The 26,156-nt window shown below is 39.9% G+C and overlaps 1 long non-coding RNA gene across 1 annotated transcript in view; it reads left to right on the forward strand.

The window, feature by feature from the left end:
- The first annotated feature begins 3,611 nt into the window (after positions 1–3,611).
- The window catches only part of LOC116992054, a 28,880-nt gene continuing 6,335 nt past the window's right edge, over positions 3,612–26,156 (forward strand). The window contains exon 1 of the long non-coding RNA XR_004416990.1: positions 3,612–3,690. This is a non-coding gene — a long non-coding RNA (uncharacterized LOC116992054). The remainder of the gene's footprint in view (positions 3,691–26,156) is intronic.

Here is a 26,156-nt window from a genome sequence, read left to right on the forward strand (position 1 = left end):
GTCTATCAATTTTTCTCCTTGGAAGAATCCCTTAAATTAACCCAATGTACAGCCTACTCCCCTAATCCTTGTTCAAACAGCATTTCCACTGATTTCGATATAACCCTGCCTTCAATGCAAAGTCTTAGGAGAGACTGACTGGAAATTAAATCCAGCACCTTGGCCATTTAAAACCAAGCTGGGGAAAATCCATCATGCTTGTTTGTCTGAGGAAACATGGTAATTATTTTACAAAATTTGAATAGAAAAATGAAATCCACCTTGAAAGAAATTCACAGGATTTTCCTGGCTTACATTAAATATTAAATTATGGCTTGATATTTTCATATGACATTAAAAGTGGCTAGTAATTTACAGGACTTATCATGAAAATTGATAAATATCCTCAATGCCAGTTAAAGGCAGTGGTATGGATGTAAAAGATGGCTAGTACCAGAAGGCATAGAGCCCCTGCTTGTTGATGTTTTAAAGTCACATTGTTTTCAAGCTCATATCATGACCAAGAATTGCTCTTGAAGAGACATGCCTGAAATTTCTCCTGTCTTATCTCTTTCTTTTCCACAGCAATCTTATTTAACCCTGACTTATGCTTTGAAGCCATATCCCTCAAGTATAGGCAAAGGACAAGCTGTCTGAAGAACCACATAAATAATAAATCCTACTTTTAAATGTCAACTCTAAACAAACATCTTAAGGACCATTTAGTTTGTTTTTAAATTATATGGAATAATAGAATTTTGCAGAAAACCAGCCTCTATGACATTTCTTTATATTTCATATTAACATCAAACAAGCAGATTTCCAGGAGTGAAGCTGAACTTTCTATTCTCTCACTTGGTTTCTGCTGGGTATTCAAAACAGCTGTAACTTCTCCTGGAAACCAGAGGCCTCTCTGAGTCTTGCAAACTCTTGCCTCCCCACACCACTGCCACTTTTTATGCTAAATGAGTTATTGGATTTTGAACTTGATAATCAAAATTGCTACTTCTATTTCAATTTTCTGAAAGTATTCTCTTAATTTCTCTTTTTTCTTGAGCCTCTTGCTTCACATTGCATCCTGCATTACACCATCCACTGATTGATTTATGAATGTTTCTCTCCAGAGCAAAAACCCAATTTGCCTTTTTAATGCACAGCATTTTCATACCCTGGTGTTAGATTTGAAAATTCTCTCATCCATGCTGATCTAATAAGTATTTCTATCTTGTGAAAGCTAAGGATGCTTGCAGTAAATTCTGTTCTGACAAGGGCATCCCCTGGAGGGTCCATAAAATTTCGATGGTTACATTCCCTTTTTATTTAAAGTAAGACAAAAAAGTTGGCAATAAAACCAGGCAAGAGGAGCATCTATACCTCATCAGAGGGCTTGGCTTGATGAAACCCAAAGTCAGGAAACAGAACTCTGTTTTAAAGGGAATAGTCCTGTCCTCAGTCATTTGCTGTATCGCAGATATTTACTTTTTGCGGTACAGTCAGCCCACACATCTTCATTTTGATCTTCAAAATGTTGTAGTTGGGATCCTTTCCCCTCTTACTGCATGATCAGGAGAGACACAGCATTGCTGTTTCTCTCTCAGTCCTAGTGGGCATTCCCAGCTGCCAAGCTTGGCTTGCAGATGTCCTCAGAGACTGAGTCCCTACCCTCCCACCGAACCTCTTGTGTATTTTTCTCTGGACTCATGACACCCCACCCACAGCCTGAATGTTTGTACAGCATCTTTCTCACATTTACCACATTCCTTTTAGTTAGTTTTATTTGTTTGTCTTCCTTATCAATATTATTATTTTTCCTTTTCTCACAAGATCTTCCTGGGAGAAACCCATGAGTCCATTCCCACATGTCTTTGTTCCCTGCTTGTCTTCTGCCCATGACACCTACTCCTACGCAGCCAGCATCCCTACTTCTGGCACAGCCTTTTGAGAATTGGATTCCCTCCTGTAGAAGCAGACACAGGTGCATCTGGGGATTCCTGTTTATTGCAGAGAATCATGAATACCCTCTCCTGCCAGCTGAATATCCCCCAGGCTGAAGAAGGACTGGTTGGAGAAGAGTGGTGAACACTTGTTTTCCTCTGGGCCAGGATGCACCTGTGGTTTTAATCTCTCCAGTTGTTCCCTCAGGGATGAGAAGAGGGGGGACAGACAGGACCATCCTCTGCACTCTCCTATCCCCTGGGTGGCTGATGACTGGGGAATGGATTATTTTAATTTTGAATATAGCAGCAGAGCATCAGTTATTCTGCTGGCAGGTTGTGCTCATTAGTTGAGGTGTCAAAATGCTTAGAGCAGCTTTCCAGAGCAAGAGAAGCCATGGGCTGGCACAGAGGGACTGAAGGGAACCACAGAGAATAGATTGAAGGGAACCAAAGCAGTTTGCTTGGGGCTGAGATACAGTTCTTATGGAAGTTGCCCTTCACTCCTCCACTTCTGCAAGGAGAAGAAGCTGGCCTTTTTTTCGTTCTGTTTAGCACTAGTTATTTGGTTTCAACTGTCTAATGATGCCTTCTGAAGTGTGTGGCTCCCAGTGACTGATACCATCCTTGGAGACAGGTTGATAATGGACGCAGATCCTTGCCTCCATATAAATCCATGTAGGTTTCCTGCCTTCACCAGAAGTGAAGTGGCCAAGTGCATAAAATCACTGGGAAATGTGAGTCAGTTACCATGAGCTCCCTGCAAATTGCCTTTTCTATCTCAAAGTGATTATAAGTTTGAGGACTGAATTAGAGAGTGTAAGAGTGCTTTTTTGCTCTACTAACTCCCTTAGGGAACAAAAGAATTGAAATGGGTAATGAAGTATTCAGTGTGTTTGCTGTTTGCTCCCTCCTGCCAGTTGTTTATTTCACTGAGAGCCAGCATGTATACTAAGCTTCCCAGATATCTTCATACTTTTTTTTTTTTTTTGTGGGGCCACATGTCTGGGACAGAGGGTGGCAGGTTCTTTAACCTGGTCTGTTGTTGGGAAATTTGTGATATTTCAGGTCTGTACCTGTATCTGGGACACAGGAGATAAAGGTCCATGTTATATAACACTTAGAGTCATCCACTTCTTTTTTATCATATCTAAAATTATCTTTTTTTTTCTTTTTTTTCTCAGATGTTAACATGTATTCTTGTCTCTGTGACTCACTTGGTCTACTCAGATTAAGATAATGAGATAAAAGAAATATGTGTCATTTTGTTCACAATTATGCAACAACTCTACTTGCTGCAAAACACACCTCGATTGTTCATAAGGTCCTTGAGGAATTAAAGCATTGAGGTGTGAAAAAAAAAAGGTGAAAACAAGCCATCATCATGTTAAAAACTTCTGTGGCTGAGCAGAAACACATGTATTTTTTCTGCTTCGGGTAGCTGAAAATCATCGCTTTTACTGACAACATAGTGCTCACCATCTTTATTAGCTAACCTATGACAAACTGAGTGTGCAGGGAAATTCTTCTATGGTTTGTACTTGACTGGGAGCTGTCAGCGCCTTTTCTTCCTACCTTCCACTCTTGTCAAGTGGGAATACGTTTGAAGAGCTGAGCTGGCTCTTTTGCTCCAGGGTGCCACGGGTCTGGGACACAGCGCTTTGGGCACTGCTGCACTGGGCACCAACTGGATAAAGCAAAGGAGCAGCAGGTTTTCCCAGACAGCTGAAACCTTTCTGGAGCTGAGAAGGAGAAGGGTGTTTGGTGTGACTGATAGGTGAGAATTTTCTTTTGGGTATAGGAGGACTCAATTTGCATGTTTTCCTGAGGAGATTTTTGTTCAGTGCTCTATGACTGCACTAGTCAAGCACTGGATTGGGAACATTTGGAAGTTCTGTGTCCCTTCAGTCTCTGTAAAGGCTCTCCCCAAGGTCCTTGGGACAATTGGGCTTCTTGTGCAGACATATGCAAATAATTTGTTGTGATTCTGTGCACAGTTCCAGAAACTGTCCTGCTGGTCTGCAGCAGACACAAAACCACTGTCTGCTCTAGTTCCTTTATCAGAAGAAGGACTTACATGGGTTGCTAAAGCCAAACTGGAACATGTAATAAAATTTGCCGACTAAATGAAAATCCAGTTTTGGTGATGGATGTACTTGATGACTGATTAGGGCCTCCCTCTACCCTCCAGCATTTTATCACAGGCATCAAAATGTAGTTACATCTCTTATCTGTTGCAAACCTAGAAAGTTATATATGCTTAGCAATCCTATGAATTATATTACTGAACTTTAAGCGTCTAAATGCAGTATTTGAGTCAGAAGGCTGATCTCCCCAGGCTCCTCATATAGAGAGAGAGAAAATATCCTCCAACAGACAATTTGTGCATGCAAGTCAGGTTCCTTCTGCAAATTGTCCTCTGGAGGAATTTCTTCCCTTCTGCTGTTTAGTGGGTCCTGTGGCTGCCAGTCACCACAGCAGATAACTTTGGGGCAGCTTGGAGGCAGGCTGGAAACAAACCTTTGGCAAGGGCTGGGATAGTATCAAAGGACAGCTTTGGGGATGTGTCAGGGTTGAAAAGCTCCCTTTCTTTTCTCAGGGAATTAGGCAGATAAGGATGGCAGAATTTCAGCACACCAAAGAAATATTCTGGACTTTGAGAAAATAAATTCTCTGCAGAAATTCCTGTGCAAACCAGTTTCTGAGCTGGTTGTTGAAATGTTTTAACTCGGTTAGAGCTTGGTTGTAATATCACCAAGGTTGTGGGTCCAATCCCCATATGGGCCATTCACTTAAGAGTTGGACTCGAAGATCCCTGTGGGTCCCTTCCAGCTCAGAGCATTCTTTGACATTCTGTGATATTTCTTTGTAGCACCAGTGTGGGTGCAGATGAAACAGCACAGGCACAGCTGCTCACTGTTCAGGGAAGGTAAAACACAGCCACATGTCCATAACAGATTGATCTTGCTTTATTCCTCCCAAAAATGTACATCTTCCTTTAGGTGTCTGGGCCAAGAGGAGAACTTTTGGAGGGGTGATTGTGTCATGCCTGAGGGAGCTCTAAGGCTGAACAGGTTTCGGAGGATGTGAAATGAGTGGGGAAGATGTAGACATATCCAAAACTCAGCCAAAAATGGACAGTAAGAAACCAGGATATGAATGTGCTCACAGAGAATTTCTTAGTACCAATGGGAGCTGATTAGAATTTGCTGCCAGATGCATTTAACTGGCTGCAACCTAGTGTAGGAGACCACCACCTGTGAGGGTAGAGCCAGTCAGGCAGTGGGGGAAAGAATGGTATAAATGTTTGACTTTTTTTCTTCAGCTACTGCAATTTTCTTGCTTTTTTTTTCCTTCCTTTTTTTTTTTTTTTTAAAGTTAAAACCTTTAGGCATTCTGGAATTACATGCTATGAGAAAAAGTCTTGGTTACTCAAAGTTCCATCTGACATGGCTTATTGCTTCCTGAGTGTGCAAACTGACTGGGGGAGGGAGTGAATATCAGAGGTGTGTTCATCCAGGCACCACACTGTTTTGTAAAAGACTAGTCTGCTCAGTAAAATATCTCAAAAAATATTGTTAGTGCTTTACAATACTCCTGACTCTTCAAAATTTGATTACATTTTGACATTGGGATGATTTTAATTTGCAAGTTTTCATTCTCTATTCTAACTCCAGCCTGTTTGGACAGATGGTCAGTACCTGCAAATGAAAACTGGAGCTAACACAAGGATGAATGTCACCTCCTATCAGCATTTCATAGCAATGAAAATGGCTTTTTAGAGTCTCAGGTGAAAAATAAGATCCTCATAAATAGGAATTGAAAGAAATAGGACAAAAAGCAAAGAGAAATAAATGTGATACAGGTTTATTCACTGGTTTAAACCAAAATTATTCTAATGCTCATAGGTGTACCAGAAGGGAATCTTTAATTCTGGTGTGTTCATGACTCATTTAGAAAAGGAATTTGAAATGCAGAAGAAAGAAATTCACCTTCCCCATCCCCTAGATAAAGGGACATCTTATATTTTAAAGGTTTTCTATTATCTTCTTTAATCTCAAACACTAGAGTAGTAGTTGCTGTGTGAGTCAACACAGGCAGACACCTGGGACAACCACAAGCTTGTGTCTAGAACATGGAGTAAATTTATTTCCATGACCTTGTGAAGCAGGGGACCCCCAAAGCAGCACATGGGCAGGAGTACTCAAGTGGGGACTCAGGCACCATTAAATGTGGTCCGTGACTGGCCTGCTGTTCACACAGGCTTATCAAGAGTTACTCCCAGCTGCACTGTCACTCAAGTGATTTACAGTCCTCCTTGCCAGTCTTCCATTCCTCCCAACACTTATCATTTTACAGCTGGAGAACTGAGATGTGGAGAACTCACCTCCACTAAAATCATAGGCATTTTAAGGGAGCAGAGTCAGCTCTGGAGCAATTTACCTCTGAACTTTCAGGAATATGAAACAGAGCCAGGAACAGAGCTGATTCCTTAGACTGTGCCAGTAAAAAATGCAAATAAAAGACTGGCAGGGAGTGTTTCAGACATTAGCATGGTTTTTGGTGTGGTTTCAACCCATGAGAAAGTAAGGGACAATCTGGGCCCGTGAGTGTCCTCCAGAAAGAAGCATGGACATAGACAGCATGTTTTGAAGTATGAGAGTTTTTCTATATGTGTCATAGAAAAAGTGAACCCTTTGCTCCTGTTCCTAAATTATGAAAAGCCTTTGAATACTAAGCTGTTTTCTTTCCATTTAATTCAGATGGTAATACACCTTATTTGAAATTCTTGACTGAGACAAGCATGTGCAGCAAGAAATTAATAAAATATATATTTTTATATTATAATATAGATAATATTTTTCTATTTTCCATGTCACGATGCCCCACTTATCAAGGTTTTACTCATATTTTCCTTTTATTGACTTCTCTGTATTTTCTTGTGTGATTTTTCTCCTCTGTGTAGCTGTTCTATGAGTGACCCCAGTTTGCCCCACAACTGTGAATGGCTGAAGTACGATCAATAATCCCACAGATAGGCAAAGAGACAGAAATTGAAATATTATAAAGCTAACAAATTCCTACAGGAACTACAGAAAACAAAGAAAGGAAAAAATCCAAGCTTAACACTACTAATAATCACTATGTACCCCCTTTATCATCATCAAATAGGTCAGGATTTTGTACCCTTCTACCCAGGTACAGCTGGAACATGAAGTCAGTGGAAATGCAATGCCTCAAATCATGCCAGAATTCAGTAGCAAATCTGTCACAGAGCTGTTGGAAGTGCATGGAATCTGGACTGTCACACAAGAAAAGGTGTATGGTGAGCAGGGTTAGAATAGGAGACCTGGGATGAGGTAATGAAATCATTACAAACCAAAAATGGGGACTTAGCAGCTGAAAGAACTAGTGGAAAGGAAGAAAAAATATAAATCACCCTGGAACAGAATTACTATGGCATGAATGAAAATAAATTGTGAAAAAGATAAATGTGAGTTTGGAGCATGTGAGCAGAGGGACTTTGGGAGGAAAGTGTGTAAGGTCCTGAGCAGCTTGCATGAGGAATACAGTTAAATTAGTTACTAACAAGAGAAAAGAACTTTGAAGCGGAAAGTCTTACAATTTCACGAATATAAGCCGCACCATTTCGACTAAAATTTTGGTCCGAACCCGAAAGTGTAGCTTATAATCAGGTGCGGCCAATATATGGATGAAGTTCAGAAATTTGTCAACCCGGAAGTGCGAGCCCGCAGCAGCCCTGAGCTGAGCCAAGCCCGCATGGCCCCAAGCCGAGCCAGTAAACCCCGCGATCCTGCAATTCTGTTACTAATTGGCAACTTTGTAAAAGTTGCATGCGGATCCTCGCTGCGAACGAAAGTGCGGCTAATAATCCGGTACAGCTAATATATGGACAAAGAACGAAACGTTACCGACACCCGGAGGTGCGGCTTATAATCAGGTGCGTCTTATAATCGTGTAATTACTGTAACTATAACTTCCACAGAAAGGAAGGAGGCATTCATGTCTCCTCACACAACAGATTTTGACTTAATCACTTGAGCATGGCTAGGATTAAGAGAAAATATATTTCTTTCAACAAGTACTGCAGGAGTAAAAACATCTCCTAGTGAGTTTAGATGTTTCAGTTAAAGGCCAATCTTGACGCAAGAATGAATGGGTATAACCTAATGAATTTGGTTTTTGGTTTAGTTAGAACAAGGTTTAAGGTTTTACAGCTTTCTTGTAGTAAAGTGAATAAGATACTCTGTTAAGGACAGACTTGTTTAATTCATGCAAGTTCTATGACTATATGTGAAAGATTATACCTTGTGGCTGCCTGAGATATGCCAGGGATAGATGATCCAGGAAAACCACTTTAATATTTCACTGAACATTTATAAATCTGTAATGTGCACACTATTCAAGAGACTCCACTCTCCTGCCCCTCTCTGCTGGAGACAGTGGAATATTTTAATGGAACAGTTTGGTACTCTCAATCCTACTTTAAGCTCTCTCTACTTGGCAAAGTATTGTACCACCAAGGTACTGATGAGAAGGTGAACATAATTTGAGGTTCTAAATCCCTATTTTGCAGAGGTGCCTAGGCCCACTTTTGAAGTTGTGTGTCCAGCTGATGATTTGTGTTTCTGTGATGTTTTCTCTCAGGTGTGAGGGCATCCCAGTGCTGATGGATGGGACATCAGAGCCTTTCCTTCTCATACACAGGGCCTAACTTGGCTGTACAACCTCTAACTCTTAAACTGGATATCTGACTACTGAGTTCAATACTTGACTTCTAAATATGGCATTGTGAAATCTCCCATCAATCATGGGTCTTTATTTCCCATTGACTCTTTTTGTAGAAGTCCATTCACCGTGCTTTTTTTGGGATCAAAAAACTGCCCTGTGTGAATAAGAAGCCTACCTGGATAGGAAGGTTCATGTTTCAGTAACAAGAAATCTAATTCTGACCTTTGAAGTACAATTCACTTTGAAAGGAATGCCGATTTATATGTGAGGTAATGTAAAGTGTTAGAAACTTGGTGAATAACTCCAAATGATATCCACATTTTATGGAGAAGTTATGGGTTGTTAGGTTAAATGCCATTGTCCCTGTGGCAGGGAGAGGCTTTTTCCCCAGTTTTTCAGCCTATGCATCTCTAATCTCAGCTATGAGGTGATGCTGAGCCACAGGCTTCCTGAGTGGATCATACATGTCCGTTGAAAAGATGGCCCTTGGCAACTCCTTTTCTCAGTTTAGCTTCCAAACCATTTACAGAATTTTTCTTGTAAACACTTCCCCTTCTAAATAATGGATTCTGGGACAGTGATTGATTGTTCTGGTAAAGTTATGTTCATTGATTGCTAGGAAATCACTTTCCCTCTCAGTTACTGCTAAAACAACAAAGCAGTGGCTGTAGTCTCAGTTTTTTACAGAAGTTTTGTAGATGGTTTACACAGATCTTAATACCTGCCTATGCCTATCTACTTCATCCTCTCTTCTGCTGGGTTGGTAAGAGCATGGAAAAGATTGATTAGAAGAGAGAAGATGACAGCCATTTTTTAAAGTATTGCTTCTTGTACCTTTTTTCCTCCTGTTGTGCTGGTTAATAACTTTTTTGTCAGCATATTTAGTGAGTGTGTCCTGATTTTGGCCAGGATAGGGTTTGATTCTTACAGTAGCTGGGAAGAGGACATGGCCAGACCCTGCTGTTATTTGATACCATCTAATCACTTGCCAGGGTTGTGAGTAAAGGTCTCTTCTCTGGAGAAATCATGGGAGGCTGGGAGGTGAAGGATTTTATTTCCATGTAAATAGATTTTTTGTCGTGTAGCTTTTGTTATTAGTATTGCTGCTGTTACTGCTCCTTTTCTTATCTTATTGCTGTTTCCAGAAAATTGTTCTGAACTCAGCCTTAATTTTCACTCTCCTGCCTCCAAATCTCAACCCCTTCCCTGGAGCTGGGAAGGGAAGAAAAGGAGGAGGGAGTGAGCAGGTGACATCTGGTCAGTGAGAGTCTTGGCAGGGGCACTGAATTGGGGAATGCCATTTCTGAGTCATGACAGAGCTTTAGAAAAAAGACAAAACTCTGCATTAGTTTTGACAGTAAATACCACAAAGCTGAAAAGGGTGTAATAAAATGCAATAAGAAATGGGATGCTTTTAAAAAAAATTTCTCCATGTTTTAATATTACCTTCAGTATGCTTCTGCTTTAAGATAACTGCAATATTAATCTAGCAGAGTTTCTAAATTTTTAATATGACATCTGTGGTATTTAGTAGGTTGAACACCAACATCAGAGCATGATTTTCTGTAACCTTTTTTATGGTGACCTGAGCCACTCTGACATTCATATAAGAACTACATACTTTGTCTTTGGGAAAGGCTGTCCTTTGATTCTTGCAAAAGTAAGTATTTCAAGAACTGCTTTTGAACAGACCCTCTAGAATAGAGTGTAGAAAAGCCAAGATGGAATTTTGTGGCCCACCTCACTTGTGATATCATAAGGACAATGACATAACAATACAATCTTGTATACTCTACAGGATGATGATGGCTGCTCCCATAAAGCAGTGGTGTGAATGTGATGTGGCTGTCATGGCATGCATGGCACACCTCTCACTTCAGGCTTTTCTTGCCGATAACTGTACATTGAGTGCCATCAGATCAGGGGCATCCTAGAGAAAAAAACTCGTGCATAATTGTGCGTGTCTTGCATGCATCTAGGGACTTTCTAGGAGAGGATTGTGGTCCCCATGTATAGGGCCAGAAAGTTTCTTTGAACAGCACAGACCCCCCTGGCTTTCAGTATGTAGTCGTGAGGGTCTGATTTAGGCTGGTAGGACTTCCTTGGCAAAAAAATAAAAAAAAAAGGTGACCAGAAACAGCATCTCTTTAGCAGCTCCAGGTGTCAGACAACTGTTCTGGAGTGCAGCAGAAACTGTGGCAAGAAAGAGCTGTCCACACACTATTTGCTTTCCTGCATGAGGTTGTGAGACTCATGAACACTCAGCAGTGGGAAAAAGGATGTACTCATACCTTGGACAAGCATGTACTCAGAGCAGGAATAAAGGATAGGCTCACAGCTCCTGCTCCAGACAGGCAGGAGTAGGTGCAGGGTCTGCTTCAGGGACTACCCAGTGTGCCACCGGCATCCTGCAGCCTGGGAATGGGACATCCACACTGTCCAGACCAAGGCTGCATTTGATCAACTTCTGCTTTGGATGTTGAGAGACTAGCAATTATCACCATTCTCTTTAACTTGAGTACAACCTTGATGCTGCCTTTTCACTGCTCCTTTCAGGTCTCCCTCTGTGTCCATGCTTAGGAGTGATTTGCTGGAGTGTCTGAGCAGACACTGCACTCCCTGGATATCCCTGGCCTCTGCATCCTTGAGTGACAGCTACCCTGTGACTCAAGAAGGTGCCTGAGGAGAGTAGTGAGGAGCAATGGCCACTAGGAAAGAGAACTTAATTAACAAGGAGACTGTCTAGTACCCCAGTAGTTAGAGATTATTCTTTTGAGGATTTTCACTGAGATACGAATGGGAAGGAGCCAGAGGAAATGCTTGGAGAAGGTTCAGAGCTTTAATGGAAAATGAAAGGCTTAAATGGGAAATGAAAAGACAAAGTTGCTGTTTGCTCATTCTGCCTGGTGGCAGAAATTTTGAGGATGCTTTTCTGGATTACATTAGAAGCTAAAAAATAAAAGTCTGGTCTTTAACTACACAGGTGAGTTAGGTATCCCATCAGTAAACATACTGAATTTAATAGGCTCACATTTTCTTTTATCTGGTCAAGATGTTCCTCACAAGGAGTGTGAAATAATGAGATAGATGAGGAATGACTGTGTTTAATAGAAGCTTCCCTTTCAAAGGACAAAAATGTTACCCAGTCACTTTTTCTCCAAAATTAGCAGCAAGTTCCCTTTAAGTTTCTCTTTTACAAGCAAAGATTAATCAATTGAGGTAGTAGATAATAGTTGTTGCCACAGGTCAGATTAATACCATGTCTGTATGCTGGTAGGATAATAAAGGAGGGCTAATTAAGGACTTCAGACCTGTTTCCAAGTTCTTAATGATGAAAGAGGAGTCATAGTCTGAGATAACAATAGATGGTGTTTAATATTTGTCTCGGCCAATACTTGACCACAAAACATCTTCAGAAATTTTGTTATAGAAATAATTGCTAATATTTATATTCAAAGAAACATATTGCATAGAATAAAAGGAAAAAATAGCTAAGCTTTTATGCAGAAATACCAAGTGTAAGACATTGGGGTTGTAATGGATTTGGGAAGTGACTGCTGCTCTGCAGGAAGACTCTGCTCTGCAGATCAAGTGCCAGACTTCTCTTCCAAACCATGGTAATCTCCATGTAGGTAGTGAGGGTAATTTTCTATCTTTGAAAGTCTGAATACCCCAGAAAAACGGTAGTTTACTAATCGCCTGATTTCATAAGAATATATCAAAATAAGTAAGAGAATGCAAGAAAGTGTGTATTTTACACCTTCCCCTAGACCTGGGCTAGATTTGTTATATCTGTGATTTCACAAGGTAAAAATGTAAGATGTTATGCAGTGAGAATAGCTGGCTGTTGTCAGTTTTGCTTGCCATGCACAGCCAGTCCAGCCCCCCTAAGTTCTCTCCTTTTGAAGTATTAAAAGATTATATGCAAAAAGATGACTGTAAAAGAGTATCTATAACAGCCCAGGGAAAGCTGTTCCAGTATGTAAAGTATTCTTATATTTGGAAAAAAGTTATCTTAATTCTAATCTGAAATAGTTTACTTTCCATTTTACCCCCTAAATCATAATTTTTCTGTTATATTGAAGAGACAATGTCTTACTCCTACATACTTCAGAAGAAGAAAGTTTGAGGTGGGAAATTATTCCTGGACTAGCAAATTCAGATCTCCATGATCTTTGGGAGCTGTATCATAGATGGAGATCCCCCAGAGCACATAAAGCATCCTGTTTACTGTAAATCAAAGAGGAAAGCAAGCAAGGAAGACCAAGACCAGTGATCCTTCCTCAATGGCATTTATGGAAAACAAATATAGTCTTCAAGATGAGCTAGATCTGTGCTTTAGAAGAAATCCTAGAAAAACAACCTGACAGACTTATTCAAGTAAAATTTAAATCCTGACAGATCTGATAGAGTGTTTAACCTTGGGACAAGACTTTCTGCTGAGACACAATCCCTTACTCTTAGCTGTGATCCATCTCAGCATAACTAATTATGCTGCTTCTTCTGTTGCTTCAGAGGAAGGCAACACCTCTCTTCCATTCCTGAAAATAATCTTTGCATTGAGACAAAAATAAATCCATTATGTAAATATGGTAAACCCAGATGCAATCAGTAGACAATAACAAAACTTTTTCAATCACCTTTGGAAATTCCACTAATTTTAAAATACAAACTTTCCCAGCCTCTGATTAAGGAATTCATCTCTCCTGTATTTTTATCACGAAGTTAACCAGGGTGAAGTCCTCAATTACCGTCTTTAAGATTGTTCTCAGACTCCTGTGGTTCAGCTTCCCAAATGATCCAGGTACTTCCCTCTCACCACCTTCCTCTGTGATCTATAACTTGCTTATTTTCAATTCAGTTTCAAACTTTGGATTTTTTGTCTTGATATCAAAAAACAATCTTTGCAGGACCCTGTAAAAATATCTTTCATAAAAGCTGAAGGTCATTCTTTACATGCAGACACTGTTTTAAAAGGAATGTTACTGTGAATGTCATGTTTTTGTTTAAAGAACTTGCTCTGTTGTTTCTAGTAAGCCCTTCCAAAGAAAATTTTTTAAAATCTCTAGGGTTTTCTGATTTTATTGTTCTTCATGCTTTGGAAGTGCTCTGGATGCAGTTGATTTCCCATATTCCTATGTAGTCCATTAAGTTCTGTAAATGCTTCAGCACATTCCTAACTTCACCCATGGGAAGTGGCCACATGGCAGTAAAGGCAACAATTCACATAAACAGAATGCTGTGCAGGATTTTAGTGGGTTGTTTTCCAAGGCACACATTGCAAGGACTAGGGAATATTTAAAACAAGGAAGTGCAATTGTGCGTCACAAAGCTGATAATATCTGAGATGTCATTTGAAAAAAATTAAGAGTCATTTTTAGGGAAAATTGCTAAGATGTTAAAGTGTCCCATCTTTCAATACTCTATCTGTTTTTGATTATTATCTGTTCTTTGATTTTTCTCAGGTTTCTATGGGTTTCTATGGCTATCCTGTAGCTGGAAGTAAAGCAGGCTGGTGACGACTGCTAGCCCCGAAGCCAGTAAGAATGACAAAACTGTCTTGTATGTCTTAAAGGAGGGTGATTGCATCTGAGCTGCAAGCTGGAAGAGTTGCCTGGTCATGGTACCCCCATAACCATACCTGGCTTTTCCCTGTGAGATTGTTAGTTGACTTAGATGAAAACCATGCTATGCACCTGCATGTCGTGTTTAGGCCTTTAATATATACATTACTTGTGATTCTCTATCTTCAGTTCAGCAGAAATACCTCCTGTCTTGTTATACTAATCAGCAACTAGATTTTAAATTCTTAGCCTGCTAATTGAAAACGACAGGGATTTGTTGTGAGAGAAATATTCTTGAATCTATGACAAGGCATTGCTGCCAAGGGTAAAAAAGTGATTGCAAATATATAGTTGTTTCTTAGCAACCATTCAGAGCACTCCTTTCTAATTAATACTGTACCATTCCTTGAAAGTCTTATTAGTTCACAGTACTGAAAGGTCGATTAATCTCAGTTTAAAACTGATGGTATGAATAATTTTTGGCAAATTTCTGACTGTGCCTGTGTTTAATCTTAAGGTAAGGAAGCAAGTTGTTTTGTTTGGTTTTTTTCACTTATTTTTATAAAAAGAGCTTGAAAATACTCAAACACAGGATGTGTGTGTGTTGCTCATCTGTGAATAAGAGAGACAAGTTTTCCTTCACTCAGTACCTCAGCTCCCAGTAGCAGGAAGGGGAAAAAGCTTACCCATGAAAGGCGTGGTGAAGGAGCTCCTCTCACTTTACCTGCACCAGCCAACCACAAAAGCAGAAGCAAGAGAGAGCACAGAGTTCTCCAAATCTTCCCAGCTTACTGAAGTGTGAAGACTTTTCTTTGTCATTACTGAAATAACTTTCTTGTGCATAGACAGTGTGCCTGAGACTAAGCCAAAGTTATGGAAATTGGGTCAGTGGCTGCTGCATATCTATAAAGATATGACTGAAGGGCAGCAGTCTCATCAGTGTCAAGACACATTTATGTTGCTATCATGAGACACCATCACTAGGGTAACAACAGTTAGTGTCTGTGTCCTACTCCTGAGTTAATATGAAAAAGTCTAGTTTGGAGAGGAGAAGAGGTGGTGAACAGGCATTGGGTAGATGCTGATGGTTCAAAAATCAGGGTTTTTAACCTGATATAATATTGGATTGGGTGAGGTGTTGTTCAGACAGGAGATGAATATTGTATGAGGCTGCAGAATGGGAGTGCAACTCTTGAGAGCAGAAAAACCCACTGTTCTTCTGTCATCTGGCAAAGACTACATTCTTCAGAGCCCCTTGTGTCTTAGAACTGTTGCATAAATGTAAGGATAAAGACACAAGATAAACACAGAGGCAAGACTAAGGCGTGTTAGGTGTTTACAACCTGATCTGAAGTGTTTCCACTCACTTTATTATATGGTGAGAATTGATTACCAAAGAGGAAGAAAGAACTTCTTCCTGTTGCTTTCAGTCAGTCAGATCCTGAATTGTTTGAAAAATCTCATTTCCCTGCAGAAAACCACTGTAGTCTGAGTTATGAGAGTGAACAGTCTTCAACAGCACCTGGTGTAGCTTTGTGATGCTTCTTCTATCCATCTCCATTAGATGTTTTTCCTTCCTGGGAGTAAGGAGAGGAAAATAAACCCCTACTCCAGAGTGTACTCCATGGTGCAGTAGCCCTTTTGGGAATGGCTGTTGTAGGACTTTCTAGTCCAAATCCTTCACTCAAAGTAGGATCATATAGAGTGTGTCTTGATGATTCTGAGTATCTCCAAGGATGGAGGCTCCACAATCTCTCTGGGCAGCATTTACCAGGGCTCGCCCATTCTGACAGAATAAAAACTGGCTCATGGCCCATCCCTCGGCAGAAATCCATGCATTCCCCCAATTTCCCACATCAAAGAGCCTTCTTCCAGGCACCAAAAAAAGTCAAAAAAATAATCAAACTCTGAGATTGTGGCTGAAGTTCTTGCTGTGTGCTCAGGGAAGCTCAAGGCACAGGACACCCAGCTGGGCTACACTGACCGTGCTGAACTGAGGTAAATATGCACATTGCCAACACATCAGTGTGCTCTCGGCAGCACAGAGTTGCTCTGTGCCCCTAAAAACAAATGCTAGAAGACAAAGGGAGTTGGTTTGTTGTAGCTAGGAGGCTGATTGGTAGCAAAATACATACATAGCAGAAAAATGCCTATTTCCAATAAAATAAGGGGAATTATGTATATATTTATATATATATATATATATATATTCTTAGATATTTATATTTATATTTATATTTATATTTATATTTATATCTATATCTATATTTATATTTATATCTATATTTAATTTATATTTATATTTATATTTATATTTATATTTATATTTATATTTATATTTATATTTATATTTATATTTATATTTATAAATATTTTGTATATTTATATATGACTATTTATAGAAGAGAAAACTCTTTGTGCCTGAAGTTAGGTAGGACTCTGTTTATCAGCCATTACTTGGGCAACCTGGAGTTTTGCTTGTATCAAGGTGAAAATATTGGATCCACGGCTAATAAAATCAATGAGGGTGACAAAGGTGGTAAATTATTATCAGCTATGGGAAAATGAAAATGAGAATTTCGGTGGCTGTCTGGCTCAGGGAACAAGGTGATAAACTAGTCCACTCAAACTTTGCAGATAAACTAATTTTCATCTCTGGTAAAGAGAAGCAAAACAAATACTACAGAAATATTTAATTTTCAAGGAACTTACTATGTGATATTTTATCTAAATCTTCCTGAAGTGTCTCATAGAATTGAAACCTAAATTGTGCTAAGATCCTGAGTAACTGATGAATTTTTCATTTAATTTTTTCATAATATCTTCTTTTTTACTCAGCTTGAATAGCAGCAGTTTATGCTCTAGGTGAAACAGGCTGTTTAAACTTAATTTCCACAGTATCCTCTCATTATATATATTTATATCAGTTTATCCATAAAATCTCTATACTCATGAGTATTCCTAGTGTTTGATTACAGTAATGACATATCTATAAATACCTTCTTATTACTGTTGCTAAATAAACCTTCAGAATATCTAAAATTAAGTTAAGCACAAGGTACCAATACTTCTTAGCACTTCTCTATGCTTCCTGCAGAAGCATAGAGATAGGAAAAAAAATCCTAATTCTGGATATCTGGAACTCTAAATCTGTGATACTGCAAAGACACAGGAGCAGAAGGAAACCCAGAGTAGCTTGATATCATGGTGACTATCCAGGACAAGAGAATACTATGATCTCTTGAACAGTCATGGAATTAATGGATTGTGCACACCATATTCTACAAACTCTGTTGTGATCAGTTCACCTTTTTTTTTTCTTCACACATTTTCCATAATGAACAATAATTTGGAACCTAACAGTATTGAACTCCTACAGCCAGCAGAATAGTGGGAAGAATAAAATAAGCAAGAACAGAGGGCTGAGCCCTGGGAAGTCTGTGGAGTACTGAGACTCAAAGTAACCAAGCAAACCCCAAAAGGAACCGTATATTAAAACCAGCAGTAAAAAGGAACATAAATACACCTCTCGGTCTCACTTACATGAATTACTTTTTCATTGTAAGGGGATATGGCACTGTTTGTATCCCAATGTGCAGCCAGAATGATGTTAAAGAAGCTCAAGCCCCCTTTTCTCTGCAGTGTTATATGAACACTCTGTAAAACCTATGCTCCTTTCTGGAGATCTCTTTTCTTTCTCCCTCCATTATACTCAAGTTCTGGGCGAATAACTGAACTAGTGATTTAGTTAGGCAAAATTCCTGTTCTATGTTACTTGCAACTGAAAGTGTTAATCCTACACTGTGTAAATGTGATCTTAGCTTCACCTGTAAATTGGAGAAGTCCATGCAATATAATATACAAATCCTGTGAAACAGCAGCAATTAACCAACATCTAATGATGCCTCACAAAGGCCTGTTCTGTCATAGCCACAAGAAATACTGTAGGCAGCCAAAGTGGCAAGTCAGCTATTAGGAATCAGTAAGGAAAAACAGAATGGATAGCTATGTATGTTATGTCTCTACTTAGGCCATGGAGAATTGAAATTTTAGCAATTCTATTTCCTCCATCATAAAACCCTGTAGCAGAAGAACTATTTATAAGAAATATTTAGAAAAAGGTTACTGACATTTAAAGTTAAAAATTTTCTTCCATATTTTGAACAGATAAATAGGGAAGAGCTCTTTAAACACATAGGTAAGAGTGGGAATTGATGGAGGTCTGTATAATCATGAATGACATAGAAAAGAATTTAATTATCACTACACCTAGAACAAAATTGTCTTTAATGAGCTTACCCTGAACTATAGCTGTGAGTTTACATGTATAACTGATGCTGTTTCAGCTTGGATTGATGGCTGTAGCTCCTGATGGTCCTCAAAGCTCACTGATGTGGGAAGCCAGAACTGAAGTGGGCTGTGTTTTCTTTTTTTTCTCATCTATCCTTGAAGCTTTAGGTTTTTCTGTCCCACACCAAAACCAAAAAGGGTGATATTCTCTTCTTGATATTTTGGTTTTGAGATCAGGTCTTGTAGGGGTTTTGTTTGTTGTACAGGAATTCCAGTCCTATCAGATACCTTTCCTGCACATCCTTCGTTCCCCTCTTGAAGATTAAAGTACTTGCACGTGTTTTTTTGTGCATCCCATTGCTGAGGCCATATCTCAAGTCACCATTTGTATTTTGCAGTTATAACTATTATTTTAATTTTAACTTGCCTTGTAATACACTGCTATGTGACAATATGCTTTGTTGAGGATGGTGATGGCATTTTAATGTGCTCAGGTACGGCTTTAAGGCAAGGAAGCATTAACTATACCTGTGTGCATCTGTTCTACAGCTGCAAGAGGCCTCTGCTTCAGCTTCAGGTTAACTGCAAGAGCAAATTCATAACCAACAAAAGCATGCAATTTTTCCTAAAACTTGTGAACCTTCTTGTCATGAGATTAGAGCTAAAACTCTGTAATTAAAAAGAGTAGGCTAATACATAGACCAGAAATTTATCATAGAGCATTGAACATAGAGATATGACTTCTGGGATTTATTGGCAGAAATAGATATTTTAAAATACATGAAACATCTGTCTGGAGCTGAAAGACATGCCACAGGATCTGTGGAAGACCAGTGACCTCCTGAAGAAACAGCTGGTTGCTAAGAAAGATACACACAGGGATCTGAAATAGCAGTAGGCACTTATATTTAGGAACCTGAATACCAACCCAGTGAGTCTCAAAAAATCTGAGAAATTGTTGGAGGCTGTGTACCTGTCAGAGTGTCAGAGAAATAAACCTTCAGCCTAATTCAGACCTACCATTTTTATGTAATGTCAACCTTGACAGGGAATGAACAAGCAAGATCTCTAGGGAATGGACTGAGACTAGTCTGAAGTGACATTAGCATTACAGCTATGTGTAGTCTCGATTCAGGAAAAATCAGTGGTAGGGAAAATGTGAGGAAGAAGATGGCTGAGGGAAAGATATATGTGATTAGAAACTGAAATCTATATGGCTATCAGGTTGCAGACCTAGGGGATGCACTGTAAATCAGAACTGGGAAGACTGAGACAGCCACAGCTCAGCCTATGGCCCTGGGCAGCAGGATGGCTGAGCCCCTGTGTCCAAGGAACATTGTCACAACCTGTCCCTTGTCACTACATCTCAAAAAAGGGAACTGTGTAGAGTGGAAGGTGCTAGGCTTGTGGAGAGGAAACAGACCAGGTATAGAAAAAATGGTCTTTGGATGGATCTTACACTAGCTTAAATGCAGTCTATTCATCTTTGAACCACGCCAGTAAATGGAATCAGGAATTTTTCCATTTTGCATATGTACTTAGTGTTTAACTGTCTGCAGGAAGTGAATGAGGCATGAGTATGAAAATCTCTCTTTGCAGAAGCGATGCCCAGGTGAACAATGGCTCTACCATTCCTTTGGATCTTATCTGACTTTTGTTGATGTCAGTGGTAGTACCACTGTGACAACTGGAAGGACCAGGATTGCAATTTAATTGCTATAATCCAAAATAATATTGAATTGTCATCACGTAAATTATACTACAATTGGAATACCTGTTTGAAAATTGGATTCTTGTCTGTGTGACAGCAAAGTAGCTAAAAATATGATGCTGATATGATTGCAGAAGGACTTATGTCTACACAATTAACAATGATACATATCATAAGGTCTGTGGCTGAAAGAGCTAATGGCATATCCTTATCCCAACTCAAGGAAAGACAGTGTTTTCAGAAAACAGAAGTTGGACTCTATGGTCTTGGAGATCTTTCCCAAATGTAAAAGATCTATGATTCTATGAAATATGTTTCCAAAAAGTCTTAGTTTTCAAATAAACTTATGCAACCCTTCAAGGCAAATTAGTGCAAACCTCTGGGAGCTCTGTGCTTGGTTTGACTACAAACTTTGAAGTGAGTTGGCTGGAAAAGGAAACAAGTACAGTAATTTCACGGCCATAAGGCACACCGGACTATAAGACACACCTCTGGGAGCCGGCAAATTTCGCAACTTTGTACATTATATAAGGTGCACCGGACTATAAGGCGCACTTTTTTTTTGCCGCGAAGATCCGTGCCTCGCGTAACAAAGTAAAGAATTGGTAACGGAATCCCGCAATTGTGGAGTTTACTGGCAGGTGTTTAATTTGCAAACATTTTTCACAGATTGGTGTAGCCTTTAAACGCAGCCCCAAGCACCCTCCCCTTGTAGGAGCCACTCCCGCCCGCCCCCGGCTGGTGAGGTGGGGCTAGGGGTGGCTGCGGTTTGGGGCAGCCACGGCTCACACCTTGGGGTTGCTGCGGTTCAGGGTGGCTCAGGGCCACCCGTGGCTAGGGACTGTCTGTGGCTTGGGGTGACGCGGTTCTGCCCACTCCTTCTCTCTCTGTGCGGCTGCTACTGGCTGGGGGCCGGCTGCTCCCGGTCCCCCTCACGACTCGGCTCATGGCTCGCACATTTTTTTGCAGCGAGGAGCTGTGTCGCGTGCAGCAAAATAACAAATTACTGGCAGGTGCTCAATTTGCAAACATTTTTCGCAGATTGGCATAACCTTTAAACGCAACCCCAGGTGCCCTCCCCATGCCTCAGGCCCTGGCACTCCCGCCCACCCCCAGCACCGGCTGGTGTGGCTCGCGGCTCCTGGCTATCACCGCGCGGCTGTGGGTCCTGGCTTCCCCTGCCTGGCGGCCGCAGTTGCCGTGGGCCCAGGCACTCCCACCAGGCGCTGGCTGGTGCAGCTCGGCTTGCGGCTCGGCTGCCATGGCCACCGGCGGCTACATCCCGCCGTGCCCATCTGCGGCCGTCAGTGGCTCCTTCCCCCTGTGCCCGGGCTGCAGCTGCTGGTTTCTTCTTCCCCCTGTGCCGGGGGCGGTGGCGGCTCCCTCCCTCCCCGCGCAGCTCCTGCCCCCGCTTCACGACTCGGCTCTCCCGCAGCACCGTCCCCCCGCATTGTGGCTCACACTTCCGGGTTGGCAAATTTCACAACTTTGTCCATATATAAGGTGCACTGGACTACAAGGCACACTTCCAGGTTCGGGGGAAAATTTTAGTCAAAAGGGTGCGCCTTATAGTCGTGAAATTACTGTACTTGTGAAACTGTTCAGTGTATGAGCTAACCTGTTCATTGACATATCCTGTGTTTTATCTGACCTGGCAGTGATAGTCAACACTCAGAAAATGCCTTGAGGTCCAAACCAACTTTGCCTTGTCACTCCAATTGCTTAATCCTGATTCAAATTGCAGTTACTCAGTATTTTTAATAGACCCTGATCAGCAGGGTAGCCAAGAGATTTTATACAATGGGGTGGGGGAATATCTGGACCAACAGCTTTAAAAGGTAACACCTCTAGCTGCTTACACGTCTGCTGATGGAGGCCATCACACCAGAGACTGTGTAATTCAGAAATTAACTTCTTGAGTATTTCAGAGCCACTAAAAGAAAGGTGTCTTGAACTTTAATGAAACCAGTCAGTAACCTGAACCATGCAGTTACTCAGGAAGCACAAAACTGTCTATTCCACTTGATTAGAATATGAAAGCAAGTTTTATTTACAGAGCAGTGCATCTTAACTTTTTAGCAGTACTTTTTTTTTTTTCAGAAGAATTCAGGCAAATTTCAACTTCCTCTTTGAGATGCATGAAATCATGCAAATCTAATTAGCTATTCACATCCTGAATCAGCTGATATTAGTATAACTGAATATTAGGAGAAAAAATAGACTGAAATTACAGCAATGAAGACACAATTTAATGAAGATGAGAATCACATTCATTGTTCATTGTTGTCATGTATGAGTTTCTGACTTTGCAGACAGAATCATCTCCAGATGCTAAGCATAAAATTGTGACATAATGCAATTACTCATACTTCATCTCTATCTAGTCAATAGATTTTTCCATAGGCTCCCAGGAATTAGAGATGGAAAAGAATATGTATGCCAAACTTTCCACTCAGCAATGTGAGTTCCTCTCTTGAGGACTATTAATAACTCCTTTATCTATTGCATTATGCTATTTCTTCTAATTTCATGGACCTTGATGGGTGAGAAATAGGAATGTGTTCTCTAACCGGTTCACATATGTTCTACTGTGGTCAGTCCTGGGGCTATCAGGATAAACATGTTTCATGGTCTAATTGGGAAATCTCTACCAGTATGGCCCTACATTTGAATTTTGTAATTTATTACAGACCGTGTGAGTGTTTTGTGATCCTACTTCTCTCATTTCATCATTTGTTAGTGACTCATTTATATAGTCATCTATATGCAAAATGATGCCATAAAATGCATGTATCTCCACATTTCAGTATGGGACATGGCCTAAGCAGATTGCGTCCTGCTACTGCAACTCCTCATGGCCATCTTAAGCAGTTGTGCCCATTCCGTTTTACAACCTCAGTGGGTTGAGATAGGAAAAAAATATGCTTGGAGCAGAAATTTTTGCAGAATACTTTTCCCACTGAGTAAAAGACTGTAGACAGTTTCCATGGCAGCATTCAGATTTTAAGACAGGTCTCTATAATCCCAGTGAAAAGGATATAAGCTTTTACTGGAAGACTTCATATGATCTTCAACAGTGTAAGCATGTCTTTCAAAGACCAGAGTTTTCTGCTCTAAAAAAAATTTCAGAAGTGTTTTCTGTCTCCTACTAAGCTATTTTCCTTAAAGCCCAGATGTTGAAAGATTCCTGTACAAGTGGCTAAAATCATTCAAAGGACTGCAAATGAGAAAATCAGGAAAGTTTGGGGAAGCTAGGAATGTGTTTCCAAGGAAAAGGAGTCCTTTCTTTAAAAAATGAGTGGTTTTGAGGGTAATAGCAAAAGGGAAGGGAAAACCTTCAGACTGAAGAGAAGGGGTTTTTTTTTGATCCTTCATGAAAACAAGTAGCAAAAGCTTCATTGATATAACAGAAATACTTCTCTGACAGCAGCTACAGGTCTTTGCAACAAGTTTCACATTGGGTCAAGCCAGTGCTGACTGAACTTCCACCACAAAATAAGTGGATGCTGTCACATGGTCTTGTTCATGAGAGAATCCAGCTGGTGTCATACAGCAAGAGCTGGTATTCATCTGGAGAATAAAGAATAGCTCAAAAGCTGCAATGACCTGAGACTGGACTGTGTGGAAGAAAGTAAATCGAAGAACCAAGAGAAGGGAAAGGAAGAAATCTGGACTTTGCTCTTGTATGAGAAGCTGGAGGCCAAGGGACTGCCATGTTCTCGTTGGGGTGAAACTGCAAGGTGAGAGGCCTGGAGTGCAGGTGTAGGGAGCAACTTTCCTGAGGAGGAGCTGTGGGCAGGTTACCGGCTTCATCTCTTCCTTGTGCACACAGAGGCGCTTTTAGGAGGGCTGAAGTTGTTACTAAATGTTTTTTTACCAATTTACTAATTTCTGCTATTTTTTTTTCTTTTTAAAATCTCTTGTTTAGGTCATTCTTACTCTCCCCTGGTTTTGATAATTTCTTGCCCAATAGAATTTTCTTAATTTATGTACATCCTGACATATTGAAGTGATTTGAAAGGAACTGGTTTACTCCCTGGCCTGAGTTCTGACCTCATTTACACTGATCAGGTGTACTTGTTACCATTCTAAGAATACATTCAGAAATTAGGCCTTACTGAAAAAATTTGCATTCAGAAATTAATGTTTTCCATCCGTTTTGGTATTATGGTTCATACTCTGCTTCCAAAAGCATTACTGGGTCCAAGGTAAGCTTCAAGAATATTTGATATCCAGTAAAAATATAGTGTGTCTGGACAAAAAAACCCACAAATTGTTTTCTATTTTGTTTACAGGGAGATATAAAGTCCTCATGGAAAAAAAACTACGAGAGAGACTAACTACTTGTTAGACAAAATCACATAGATGACTTTGATTCTTAAACTTTTCCTACATTTAAAATTTAAGATTAGAAAGGTAAACTCATTTAGCCTTCTAGAGTCTGTCGTTTTACTCTGAGTTCTGGGTGTAAATCTCTGACAGAAGCATAAAATTGGTTTCAACATCATAAGCAAAATCTGGAAGTTTTTTGTTTTTGTTTTGTTTGTTTGTTTGTTTGTTTGTTTGTGTTTTTTCCCCTCTTTTTATTATACACAAAAAAGGATAAGGCCATATTGAAAAGTTAAAGAAAACCAAAGTAAATTAGTATAATTTCCTTTAGGAGTAGCATGGTGTGATTTTTTTCATCAGCCTTGTTTATCACACAAATGTAACTAGATTAAGCCCCAGACAAATTGCACTTTATGCCTATGAAAGGTTTCACTTGCCAAACTGTATCCTGTGTGTTTTTACACATATTTTAAACAAAAGTTCTCAAGACATATCATGATACCCCCAAAGTGAATCTGTTACTATTAAACCATTATTGCACGTCATTTGGTTCTCCATGACTTACTTTTTAAATCAGCAGAGCAATAAAAAAGCTTTATGGCAGTTATTTGCCAAACTTATTGATAGTGGTGCCTCAACGGGGATTCTACAGTGTCTTTTAGTTTTCATTATGTGGGTAAGGGAGCAGTAAAATTGCATCTGGAAACTATTTAACTTCATATTTAAACAGAGGGACATAGGAAATGGAGGAGACATGGCAGTAAAGGAAGAAACCCAGAAGTAGTAAAGAGGAAAACCAGAAATCACTGCAATTGTGCATATTTTTCCTTTCAAATGATCTTTTATTTGAAACAGCAAAAATTTTGGAATGCGTGGTAAATTTTGTAAAAATCAGTGAATTGATTCCCTCTGAATTACATGTCCCCAAAAGTCACTGTAAAAATGCATAGAAAGGGCAAAGGCTAGTTCTCTTCACAGGAGAATGGACTTATCCAACCAATTCTAAAGCCTATGCAGATCCTTGCCCATTGTCACAATTCACACAAAAATCAGACTGGAAAGTCAGTAACATGAACAGCTTCTCCTCATATCATAAACTGGGGTGAAAAGCCAGAAGACTGAAAGATATGTCTGAATCAGCTAAGGCCAGATGGGAGAAGCCTCCTCATTATGATGCTTCAGTGCTGGAACAGTCAAGTATCATTGCCTTTGAAAACAGGCTGGAGAGAAAGACAACAGACTTCTCTTTGCTTCTACAGTTTATTTTTCCCCCGAAGAAAATGCTCTTAGGAAATCTCAAGCAGCTTTCAAACTGTCAGGGGCAACATCTGCTAACATGGATTTGTACTCATGACCAGTTCATGAGGAAATCTCCAATAAACATGTATTTTTGTAGGTGTAATCTTTGTGTGGTTCACCCATAGCAAGAATCTTTTCAGTTGGTTCATAACTAAGGATGATTAAAAGGACACACCCAGGGTTTTAGGCACGTAGTTGGAATTGGATCTGCAACTAAAAAGATATAAAATGTCAAATATGAAACAGAAAATATGAAATGATAATATAACTTTGAGAAAATTGTTCAAGGGTATTGAA

Source organism: Catharus ustulatus, chromosome 2 (genome assembly GCF_009819885.2).
Source record: "Catharus ustulatus isolate bCatUst1 chromosome 2, bCatUst1.pri.v2, whole genome shotgun sequence".
NCBI classification, from domain to species: Eukaryota; Metazoa; Chordata; class Aves; order Passeriformes; family Turdidae; genus Catharus; species Catharus ustulatus.